At 34.9% G+C, this 12617-nt stretch overlaps 1 long non-coding RNA gene across 1 annotated transcript in view; it reads left to right on the top strand.

Moving 5' to 3' along the window:
• The window catches only part of LOC141570377 (uncharacterized), a 42118-nt gene that overhangs the window by 18401 nt on the left and 11100 nt on the right, over positions 1-12617 (top strand). The window contains exon 2 of the long non-coding RNA XR_012494381.1: positions 4690-4764. This is a non-coding gene — a long non-coding RNA (uncharacterized LOC141570377). The remainder of the gene's footprint in view (positions 1-4689; positions 4765-12617) is intronic.

Here is a 12617-nt window from a genome sequence, read left to right as displayed (position 1 = left end):
GCTTCTTTTATTTGAGAATGACACTGGGCACTATGTGTGCTCACTGCTACTGAGCTTTCATGCCTTCTCAGCTCTGTCAGTGCACAGAACTAGGAAATACATGTGTGTATAGGTACATTAAAACATGCATGCATACACATCTACATTTATCTCTCAATCCATTTGCAGATAGAGGATGAATGGATGGATAGACAGACAGACAGACAGATAGATAGAAGTTTGACCATGAATTTCTATGAATATCTCCAATGACAATACAACACCACCGGTTTCATTCCAGCTTTCCTCTTTCCCCTGTTTATTACTTTTTCTGTAACATGGCACTCATTACCTTTAATATGTTTATCTATTTCTTCAATCCTAATATACACATAAATTAGTTTTAGAATTGCTAGCTGATACTCTTGTAAAAATAAATTTAATAATTACATAATAATATTTTTTACAGTTATTTTTGTTGTTACCTTTATAGCCTACCATCAAAATACTACTACTTTCCAGTGTTACTTAAGTTTCTTCCTTTTCCTCCCCATTCCATCAGTGTGTATGGTATTCATTTGCAATACCTTAGGTTCATTTATTATTGTTTGTACTCCATTTTGGATTTCTACCACATGCTGGTTGATTTTAATTATTTAAAATTTGAGGGGGAGTATGTGAAACATTAACATGTTTCTAAGAGGCAGAGCTATATAAAAAAAGATACTCCAAGGTAAATCACTACGACCTCATTCTTGCTACACTAGTCTCGTTCCTTCGCTCCTTCTACCCCATTCCAAGTCTAAGTAACCAATTCATTATTTGCTGGTTTATCCTTTTCATATTTCTTCTGTTCATTTTTATTTTATCCCCCTTTTTTTCACATAGGAAGGATAGTATTCTATTTATACCCTTGCTATTTTTTTTGCTGAATAATAATATCCTGGAAATCACTCCACAGCATTTCATAGAGATCTTCCTCTTTTTTTTTTCTTTTTTTTTACAGTTGCATAGTAATCCATTGTGTGGATGTGTCATAGTTGATTAAAACACTACTCAATATATGAACATTTAGGTTATTTCAATTATTTAAACTTCAACAAAAGTGCTGAAATGAATAAGCTTTCATTGATCATGTTTATTTTCATATTATGGAAAATGTGTCATTATGGTAGATTCCTAGAAATGGAATTTCTCTTTCAGAGGTAAGTGCATATGTAGGTTTGTATTCTAACAAGCAATGTGTATGGCAGCCTATTTCCCCAACAAAACATAGTTTTAAAATTTCCACTATTTTGTAGTGAGAAATGGGACTTCAATATTGTTTGATATGAATTTATCTAACTGTGAGTTTCAAATATTTTTGACGTTTTGGTCACTTTTATATCTTTCATTGTATAGTATTTTTTATGTTTTGCTCATTTTCCTCTATGTTCATATGATCCTGTGTTCCTCAATTTTTAAGGGTTCCTTATACATTAATGATATTAGTCCTCTTTTTGTGGCATATATTGCAAATATTTTCTCTCAGTTTAATCCGATGTCTTTTGCCTTTGTTTATAATTATTTTGTTGTTTTGCAATGCATTTTTTTGTGTCATCATAAATATTAATTATCTTCAAAAGTTTGGATTTGTGTCACAGTTAAAGAAGTACTCACCCATCTTTTCTTCTACTGGCTGTGTGGATTCATTTATTTTATTTTATTTTTTTAACATTTAGAGACCTAATAAATTTGGAATTTATTCTTGTACGTGTTGTGAAGCACGAAACTAATTTTATCTTTTTCTCCAAATGGCTATCCAGATGCCCCAGCCATTTACTACAGAGCCCATCATTGACCAGTTACTAGCTTTCTCATATGCTATATTTCCATATGTACTGGAAACTATTATTTTTCTATTTTTATTTTCTATTCTGCAGATATTCTTGGAACTTCAGTGTTAGCAGTTTTACTATCATATAGTTTTTGAATATATATATATTCAAAAACAAAAGTAATTTTCTGAAAGCAAAACCAACCAACCAATAAACAAAATCCAGGGAGCAACCATTTCTCTTAGAGAATTATATATTTTAAAAGTGTTAAGAGTATATTTACAATGGACTTATTTCCTGTAGTTGATTTTTTCCCCAAATGTCTTCCTTTTCCTAATCTGAAAGAGTAATGTGTATTCATTTTCAAAAGATATTTTCTCTTGTTTACATGATATCATTATTTAGAACAGCAGCTGGTCTTACTGTGCTCACCTGTGCTACAATTCTGAGCATATGGCAATTTGAACTGCAAGATTTATTTTTTGGGCTGCAGCACAATGCACATAAATGGACCTTAGGGACAATAATAGAGCATAACACTCACTTCATTAGCTTCAGTGGGACTAAATTATGTTATTACCAACCAACATTAGGGATTAAGACCATGTCTACACATACAAACTAAAGTAAATGAATTAAGCAAACATCTGGATAATTTGAATAAAAAATGAATGCTGCTTTAAACAAATGAATATTCTAAGAGGGCTTCATGGCAATATCTACAGGTAATGGCCTTGGTTTTCTAATTGATTTAGCACTTGTAGCCCTAAACTAATAGAACATATTTGTGTAGTTGGTTAATTTTATATGTTAAAACTTTAATACTGCCATATATATTATGTTTTTATTATTGTTGAAATTGTTTCTGGCATTTATACCAGTTAAAATATACTGAATTTACTAAAATATATTCAAGGGAAGAAAATATTAAACATTACTTAGGTATAATATACATTGAAAATACGCTGCCATTTCTAAGCATTTAAATCAGCTCAGAGTAACAAGTGAAATTTCAAAGTGTTCTCAACCTTTGGTAACATACAACCCAGGTGGGTAAAATACAAGCTACACACATACAAGAAAATATTTTCAACTATCATAAATTAATAACTAATTAAAGAATTTACACATAAACAGTAAGTGACCAATATTTGATTTTGAAGGAATTGATAAATTTATAATTTAAATATGAATTTATATTTTTGCTTATAGTCATGTTGCATAAATTCAGAGATTAGAATGAACGCCATCCAGTTTTAGAAGGTCAAAATTGGGATAGATTTATAAGAATATGAAAATGGTATTGTTCATCTCAATTGCATTATTACACTTGGAAAATGGAAAACATGTCTTAAAACATGCAGCACTGACTCTTTGGAAATAAAATATGGTCACATATTTTCTTCAAACACAATATACTAAATGCTAAAATTGAATTTATGTGATGGAAGAACTTATGTGATCATTAAAAAAGCAAGAATTTAGCTTTTATTATTTTTATTATTTATTATTAGTATTATTTTTTGTTATTTTATTATTATTATTTACTGAAGATTACCCTAGATCACATGAACTTAAAAAACATTTCAAAACTTTCTATATTTCTTAGAATTTAAGCCAATTAGACAGAGCTTTTTACCAATTAATTTTGGCAATATAATCTAGAGATAGAAAAATATCATGCATCTATAATATTTGTACATAGACATACATAAACATAGACAGATGTAAACAGAGATCTTATAGCTTGTAAGATCTATAATTAGTAAGGCAAGTACAATTGTTTTTAATTCCTCAAAAAATGGTTTGCAACCTGAATGATATCAGAAGCTGACACACCTATTCAACTACATTATCCTTAACTTGCTTCTTTATATAAGGGAGAAGATATTCAACTAAGGTGTAATTAAAAGATCCCTATATTCTAGATTTATAGATGCATGTCTTTGGAATGTCTTAGTAAATCCTTCCACAAAGACATCACAATGTTTTTCTTTCCCTCTAGGTACATAGTTTTATTTTAGCTTAGGGGAAACGGACTAGGAAAAAAACAAAACAAAACAAAACAAAAAACAGCTTCCTATCATGCTCTGACTACCAGCTTTCAATTTAGCCAACGTATGACAATAGAGTTACTAAAAAAAAAAAAAAAAAAAAAATTCTTATTCATATCTTGCCATGTTTCAGCTGGTACAAATATTCCCGGCAGCATTAAACCCCTGGACACAAGATGCATCCCCAGAAAAGGTACAAATGATAATACCCTCCTAAGATCCAGAGACAATCCCATAGATAACCAAAAGAAAAAATACAATTCCTGAAAGCTAGCAAGAGTCCATAGGATGCTAGCCACAAATGGAGTGCACCCACATTTCTGTCTTGCCATACTAGCTGCAAATGAAGTGTAACACATATTACATTTGTTCAGACATATTTTTGGGGCACCAACCTGCAGGTTGTCAAGACAAGCTCTCAGGACACAAATGAGACAAACAAGAAGGAAATAGCCGTCCTGGGAGAAAAAAATTGTGACAACCAATAGGTACCTAAAAGCAAATTCATGAATCACAATTCAAAGATCTATTTCTTACAAATATATATGGGCCCACCAATTTGAATTTGGAAAGGAAAGGACAATGTAAAATTTTACCTTTCTCTCTTGACTAGGAACCACAGATAGAGATCTCAAAGAGCTGACTTTAGCAAGAATGCTCGCCCTTTGCTGACCTCTGCCAGTTTTTTCAGGATCCCATCTGCAGGTTCCAGACAGAGTGGGGTGTCCCAGTGGGTATCATCCTGCTCACCAGAAGTTATAGTGGAAGAAAAAAAAATTTTCTCTCTGTCCTTTATAGTGAATGCCTGACTGAGACTCTTTTTTTTTTTTTCCCTTTAGGAAACCTCGTAAATGGATAAGCTTATCTAGTTTAAAAGATCTCTGCTGTGGACACTGTAATTCAAGATTATCTTGGTAAGGTTAACCTGCTTGGTCAGCCTTAAAACAAAATTTTATTTATCTGAGGCCTCGCCCTGGACACTGTTCAGTTTAAATTGGACCCAGTCTGATCCCAGACCCAGTCTAGTTTCTAAGTTTGACCAAGTTTAACTCCAGACCCAGTGTGGTGCTTAAATTGGACTCAATCTGGTCCAGACCCAGTCTGCTTTCTTAGTTGGACCTAGTCTGTCCCCAAACCCAGTTCTGGATTTTAAATTGGACCCAGTCTGATTTCCAAGTCAGACCTAGTCCCAGCCCAGACCAAGACCAGTTTCTAAGTTGAACTCAGTCTGACTTTGGCCAGTTTCCAGACCCCACATGGAAAAATAAATGCTCAAATAAAGTCTGAAAGCTCCTAACATGAAAGCTACAGAGCTAGGATCCTAGAGGTACTTATCCATGAGTTCAGAGGCAGAAGAAAAGCAGTGAGCTCAACGGGCTCAACCAGTACTTACACTTGGTTGCTCGTAGCTTATGGGAGTTGCCAGGGTCTCCTTTGGTTCCCTCCTCTCAAACCAGAACTGCTTAAAGATAAACTGAGGCGTATTAAAAACATTGTTTATTTGAGCCAAAATTGTTCGCATTGGGCAGCATCCTATCTAGCAGACAGAAAGGACCGATGAGGAGCTGCACAAAAGTAAAAGACTTATATGTAGGCAGAAGGAAGAGGGAACAAGGAAGTTAGACTAAGCAAAAAGGGGGTTGGTTATTGCAAGGCTACTTTCTTTTGGTGCATGGCAGGGGTGTATCAGGAAAACCACCTAACTAATCCCCAATTGACTTGTTTAAGATTCCATTTCCTGGGGAGCCAAAAGTGTAATTAGGTACTTAGCATAAGCAACTCCATTTTGGGCCTGTTGTCTTGTGTTTAATGGGCTGTAGTCAAGATATTAGCCTGGACAACTGTCATGTGAAAACTTAATTGGGACTGGAGGACTGGAGGATCCATTTTAAAGATGGCTCACTAAAATGAGTGGTAAGTTGATGCTGGCTATCCTCAAGAGACATTAGTCACTACCATGTAGACCTTTCTTCTGGGTTGCTTGTTTTTACAATACAGCTTATGGCTTACTGTAGAGTCAGTGGTTCATGAGAGAACAGAGCAGAAGCCACAATGGCTATTTTGACCTTGACTCAAGTTGCTTTTTTATTTCTTCAATGTTCCATTACTTACACAGCTCACCACTATTTGAACTTTGTTGGGACTACACAGTGGTGTGAATAGTAGGAGAAAAGAATCAATTGTGTGTGCTGGAAGTTTCTTACCACAGGTTGGGATTTCAAGAAATTAACGTTATAGAAGTTCTCCATTCATCATAGAAAAAAATTTTTTTAAAAAAGCCCCTCAAAACAATAACTCTTGTCATCATTGTTTTAATTAAAAATAACAACCAAGCCAACGCTTAATTGTATGGTATGTTTTCTGAAATATTAAGATGGTAAAAGAGACTAATAACTTAATTTGCATGACTTTTATTTCAATTAATTTTATGTTTAGGTATCTATTGATTATAAAAACATTACCCATTCAAATACATGTGCATTGCCTCCGTATCATAGCTGCACTACTCAACCAGTAATTCTATAAAGTTAAGTCCCTTGTCTTTTATCGCTGCATTTCCAATACCACCTACATATTGCTGTACACAGAAGGTATACAGTAAATGTTGGTTAAATTGGATTAAAATTTTGGGACACATCCTCTGAAAATAAATACATTAACATTTATGCTGGTCTTGCTAAGATGTATTGCGTTCAAAAACATGCTACGCAGATGCAAAATACAAAAATGTGTGAATGTTTGGTTTTTGGTGTTTCAACAGTGATTTGGAGGTAGGTAAACCTTATCCTAAGCAATTATGAATTAGGCAAAATTATTCTTCATTGCACTGATCTCCAAATCTTGGTTCATTTTTTTCTTCTTGATTCCCTCTCCCTCTCTCCCTCTCTCCCTCTCTCCCTCTCTCCCTCTCTCCCTCTCTCCCTCTCTCCCTCTCTCCCTCTCTCTTGTTGGGTTTAGAATTCATCTAAAGTGAAGAATTGTTTTGGCCCAGAGTCTTCGTAACATCAAGCACTGTGACTTTCATCAAAGTCTAAAAGGATCTGACAGATCTATTTTGTGAGCCTTTTGTATTCTCAGGGGGCTCTTTTTTTTCCTTCCCCAGGGATGATTTTTCTTTTTCAGATCCCTAGTGTTCGCTTTTCTTTAGCTACCTCTTTTGAACAGAGAAACACTGTCACTTTATCTGTCATGTTCAGTTGTTAATTGATGGATTTTTCTTTGAAATAAAGTAGTTGCTGCCAATGTATTACCTAAACCAGACAGTGCACTTCAAACGTTTCATCTCTGAGTGGTAAGTCTGATAGAATCCTTTTAAGCATTCCTGACAGTCAGGGGAAGGCATTAAAAAGGGTTATTCCCAGGTATTTTCAAGCCAAAAGACACATACCAGGAAATACCTTAGTTTAGGCTTCAGAAAGACCATCCCGACCACCAGAGTATCTGAAGGGCTTAAGATACAAATTCTTCAAATGCCAGGATATTCCCGATCATGTCTACCTCACACTAGTTTCTGGAAAGTACTCTTCTTACACATCCTCTCATGACTTTAACACTTTGCTGTTTCGCCTGATCCAACTGTAGGTAGATTGCTCTCCTCTCTTTTGGTCAAAGTACTTGAAGGGTGACTAGTGAGAATAAGAACTTGAATTTTTAACTTTATTCAATTGCAATAAATTTACCCTTAAAAAAGCCACACATGACTATTATTGGGCAGTGCAGCTTTTGAGTCATTAAATGAATAAAAACTAGGACAGTAGTTCTCTAAATGTGATCTGCAGATCTCTGAGGCTATCCAAGAACCTTTTGGGAGACCACACGATCAAAACTCTTTTTTATAAAAATTCTAAGAGGTTATTCACTTTTTCACTTCCATGCTTTCCCAGTTGCATTTTTCAGAAGCTGCATGATATGTGATATGTAACAAAATGAAAGCAGCAATACATTTAAGTACCCAATGTCTTTTCTCAAGCCAAACATCAAAAACAATAGAAAAAAATACAAAATAATGTGAGTTTCTATGTTTTGTAAACAGTTACATCTTACAAAAAAATAATATATGCATTAATGATATTTAAATAATTATATATTTTAAGTTAACCAATTTTAAATTCTAATATGGTAAATATCAATCAATATAATTCACATAAACAAATCTCTTTGGGGTCCTCAATAATTTTCAAGAGTATAATGGGGTCCTGAGAATGCAGAATCTAAGAATTCTACATTCTAAATTTAATTCCACCTTCTAGGTCATTAAGAAAGTATATTTGTCAAAATAAGAGGTCTGTTGGTTGATTTATAAATTTAAACATCAATACACCATTACTTGGGCCTCCATTTGTACTCTTGCCATGAGCCCCAGAAATATTAAAAGCGGACCTGAGACTTATCTTTCTTTTTTGAGAGAGATTGTGATTCTATCATCCATAGTCATTCAATCTATTCATTTACCATGTAGTCAGTGATCTCAGGAACTCGAGAGGATAGAAAACCAACATCCATACATCTAAAGTCTGATAAATCATGACTAAAATTTGGTTCACTAAAGAGTCAATATACTATTGTCCCTATGATCCAATTTAGCATAGTAAATTATGTGTTGGAGAGAGTTATTATCAATCCTTAGAAAAAGCACCTCATACATATACTCTTTGTATGTATTTATAAAAGTCTTTTGGTACAAAAACTGAAATTTATAGATAGGTCATTCATAATCCTCTCAATCAACAAGTGTCATAGTCTTAATTTTTCCTAAATTCTTAGATATAGCTCCTCTTTTAAGTGTTCCAGTTTAGCACCTCAGTGTGTAAAGGCTCCTGGCTGGCCAGCAGAAGTATACAAAGGCATGTTAATTCATCTAGTATCTGTTCACTATCGTAACTCTCCCAAGAGCAGTGGATGAAGATGGGGAAATTGGGAAATCATTCTTTCCACAGATTTTAACAGAGAATAGTCAACTATAGTACATCAAGTATTAGTTCATTCCTACATTTTCGAGATTACTAGACCCCTAATGAGGTTATTCCTGCATTCCTTCAAAGTCCCTAGATTCTTCCAAACAAAATTATATTATATAAATACATCAGTACCTCCAAAAACAATGTATGTTGAATTTTTTCCCTTCTAGTTTTCTTTCATTCAATATTTATTAAGTAACTGCTCTTAGTCAGATAGTATAGATTGCAGTGTATGTGACAATATGCAGAGATTGGAGGGTGGTATATCAGTAAATATACCATATGTTCATGAGTGGTAAGTGTTTTGGAGGAAAGGGAAGCAGATTAAGATGGAAATGAAAGAGCAAGTTTTATTGCTTTATCTTATAAAGGGTGGTCAGGAAAGTATTACTGATAAAGTGATACTTGAGCACATATGAAGGAGGTGAGAGGGAAAGTCACGTGTATAATTGGAATAAGAGTGTTCTAGGCAGAAGAAACAGTGAAGGCCAAGTGTGAATGTGCTGACCATACTTAAGAAAAGCAAGATCACAAATGTGTGGCTACAATAGAAAGAATGAAATGGAGAGTCAAAGGAAATTAGGTCAGAATGTGAGAAGGAACAAAGTTTACATTAAGACTATCTTTCACTCTGAGCCATTGGAGAGGTTCTTGAAGAGGAGTGAATAATACGACATGTTTGAAGATGATCCTTCTTGCTTCTGCCTTGAGAATAGAAGTTGGGTTTATAGTAATTAGGATAAGCTAAGTTATGCTACAGTGATAAACACCCTAAGAACCTCAGTGATTTACAACCATAAAGCTCGTTCTCATTTGTTCCACACCTACTCTATTGGCCAGAAAGTGGTTATGTTCATTGCTGTTACTCAGACCCAAACCAATGGACTCGCTTCCATAACCAGAGTATAAAGACAAAGGCATGAAAAACCATGCATTGGCTCTTCAAGATTCTGCCTCTGAGTGACACCATCACTTATACACACATTTCACTGGCTCATATAAATCTCTCGACCCTGACTACATTCAATTAGGTAAAGAACTTCAATACTGTTTTTTTTTGTTTTTTTTTAATGAAACATAACAGACTCTTTTGAATACCACGACTGCCCAACATTCTTCCTATATAGTCATAAACATTGGGTTCACTCCCTTCCCCACATACAACATATCTTAATACCTTCCCCAAGAGGCAAAACTCAAAAATCCTGTCCAATAATATTATCATATATTAAAGCACAACATCTAATGAGTATATCTTTATAAGTGTAGATGTGCTACTTCTTGTTCTAGAGATATAACAAATTAAACACTCACACACACACACACACACACACACACACACACATTCACGTGATCTACCCCCACTCCCACCCCTATCTCCACTAGATTCACAGAGGAGAAATGGAATGACTAAATAAACATTCCTATTCAGAAAACGGAAGATGGAGGAGGGTACCTAGAAACCAATGAACCATAGAAATTCTGCACTCCTACCCCACTGAGTGGCCATTTTGAGGGGTTTCCTCCATGAGAGTAGTTATCCAGCCTGCACCTGCCTACAGTTCTTAGGGGTCCTTGGCTCTGACCTTTATACATTATCCTCACTGGATAAACCTAAAAAGGATATAAGAAAATGTCACCTCATGGAGACCTAAGCAGCTTGCGAAGTCTTCCTTACCTCTAGTAGGTTTGGGGCCCAGGGAGTATTTTACATCTTTAATAGTCACACTTTCACAGGCTGGTGGGGTTTGGACCATTCTCTCAAAGCTACAGTCATTTTATTTTTATTTATTTTATGTTGTCTATATGCCAATAATTTTACAGTTCTTTTGAAAATATACCCTTTTCTTTGGATTTAATTGTGAATTAAAACTTGACATATATCCTAAGAGAGGCACATCCCTAGTATTTTTCTCTAGGATTCTGGTTCAACTGAAAATATTTACTAAGTGAAGAATTAATTCATTCAGAGATTTTTAAATGTGTCTGATGACCACACTTTTGTTTTGATCCTTGCTGCTGCTAGGTTGAATTTTAATTAGTCTTTGTTTTTAAAGGCATTCACAGTTTTATTTTTACTGCACGGAAATAAAAATTGGTTGCATCTTTATTCTGCAAGTGACCACATTTCTGAACTTTCTTTAATCCCTTTCATTCCTCCTTGCAAGTCAACCAATTCCTGTACATCATTCCTATTGTAGCATGTCAAAATTAAGTCAAAAGTTAAAAAAATTCAAGTTATTAATTTTGTTGCTCATTGTCTTGTGTGAAGCTACAAGTACAATGATACAATATTAGTTTTTCATGTTACCACATGTTCAACTTTTACCACTACATAATGTGAATCATCAACCATCCAGACTCTAATAATATTTCCTTGACATATAACACCTAGCTTCATAACCACTGCCATATATTTGGGGATTTTTGTTCTTGCATCTCCTGGAATAATGTCTTCATCAGTAGGATAGGCAAAGTTAAGCTGGTTGCCAGCTGAAAGTCTCAGTGGCTTAAAACAACAAAACTGAATTTTCTCTTATCCTACATATGAGTATCTACCTAGAGTTGTAAGGGAGTTGAGCTCATAACGGGAACTACAGTGGATGGATTATGGGAGCTCCATCAGTCATACTGCTTCTCAAAGCTACTGCCAGAAAGGTTACATATCAATTCTTATACATTCAGTGGCGAACAAAGTCAAATGACCAAAACATGAGTTTAAGTGAAGAGAAAAGTAGATTCCTACTACATGGCCAGGGTAAGAGGCATGATATTCGCAAAAGGTCCTAATGAATACCACTGTGAACAAGGATGGATCAAGGGAGACCATATAAAAAGTACTGGAATAACTCAGGCTTAAAACGGTTGTGGTGTAGATCAGGGGAAATGTGGGGGTGGTAAGAAGATTCAATAGGTTTTGCTAGTGGAATGGGTATGAAAAAGAGAACTAAGGAGTCAAGAATCAATCCAAAGTCTTGACCTGAGGAAATAGGACCGAGTTGCCATTTCCAGATAGGAAGAAGATGGAAGGAGCCATTTGGGGAGGTAATACCAAAAACTCAGTTTTGTGCAGATTAATTTTGAGGATGATACTCTACATTGAGTTCTCCACATGTGTATGGGGTTCTGAAGAGAGGCCTCTTCTTTGATGGCTATCTGGCTACCCCTACTCTTTTAATCTGAAATTGAAACCATTCATGCTGCAAAGTCAGCCCAGAACAGCTTGGACTTGTGATGATTCAGTGATCGCTCTTGGAGTGATCCAGAGTCTGTTTCTTCAGCAGGCTATTATCCGTATGTGTCCCAATTTTACAAGATTTATTATGTATTCCTATATTCAGTGACCCATAATATATGCCAGGCTACAAGCTAATGGCATTAATTAAAAGTTTTTATTAAGCTCTCTTTAGAAAAAATGATCACAGAAAAAGCCATCATTCTACAGCACTCTCAAAGTTCTGGGTTATTTTTACTTTTTTAAGCTCTATTTCCTTTTTAAGTAGAACATGTCTATCTTATAAAGACAGAAAAATACTCTGTCTTGTAACTACCCTTTTAAAAACACTTAGGGGCTCAGGAATGATTAAAACCAAATCTACCTTAAATGTCTCAGAAAACCGTATTTAAAACATTTCCTGGTGTCTTAAACAGGGCTCTTTTTGCAGGGTATGGAAAGACACTATTACCCATCCTGTTGGGAACAATAGGATGCGGCATGAAAAACACATTTCAGTTGATCTCAAATAGAGCATTTACTCAATTATGACTTTCAATTCTGGACAAAGCTTTGTAAAAGTGGCATTACTGAG

This window comes from Rhinolophus sinicus, linkage group LG03, assembly GCF_036562045.2.
Source record: "Rhinolophus sinicus isolate RSC01 linkage group LG03, ASM3656204v1, whole genome shotgun sequence".
Classification (NCBI taxonomy): Eukaryota; Metazoa; Chordata; class Mammalia; order Chiroptera; family Rhinolophidae; genus Rhinolophus; species Rhinolophus sinicus.
Note: the sequence above shows the minus strand (reverse complement) of the source record. Positions and strands in the feature narration are given on the sequence as shown.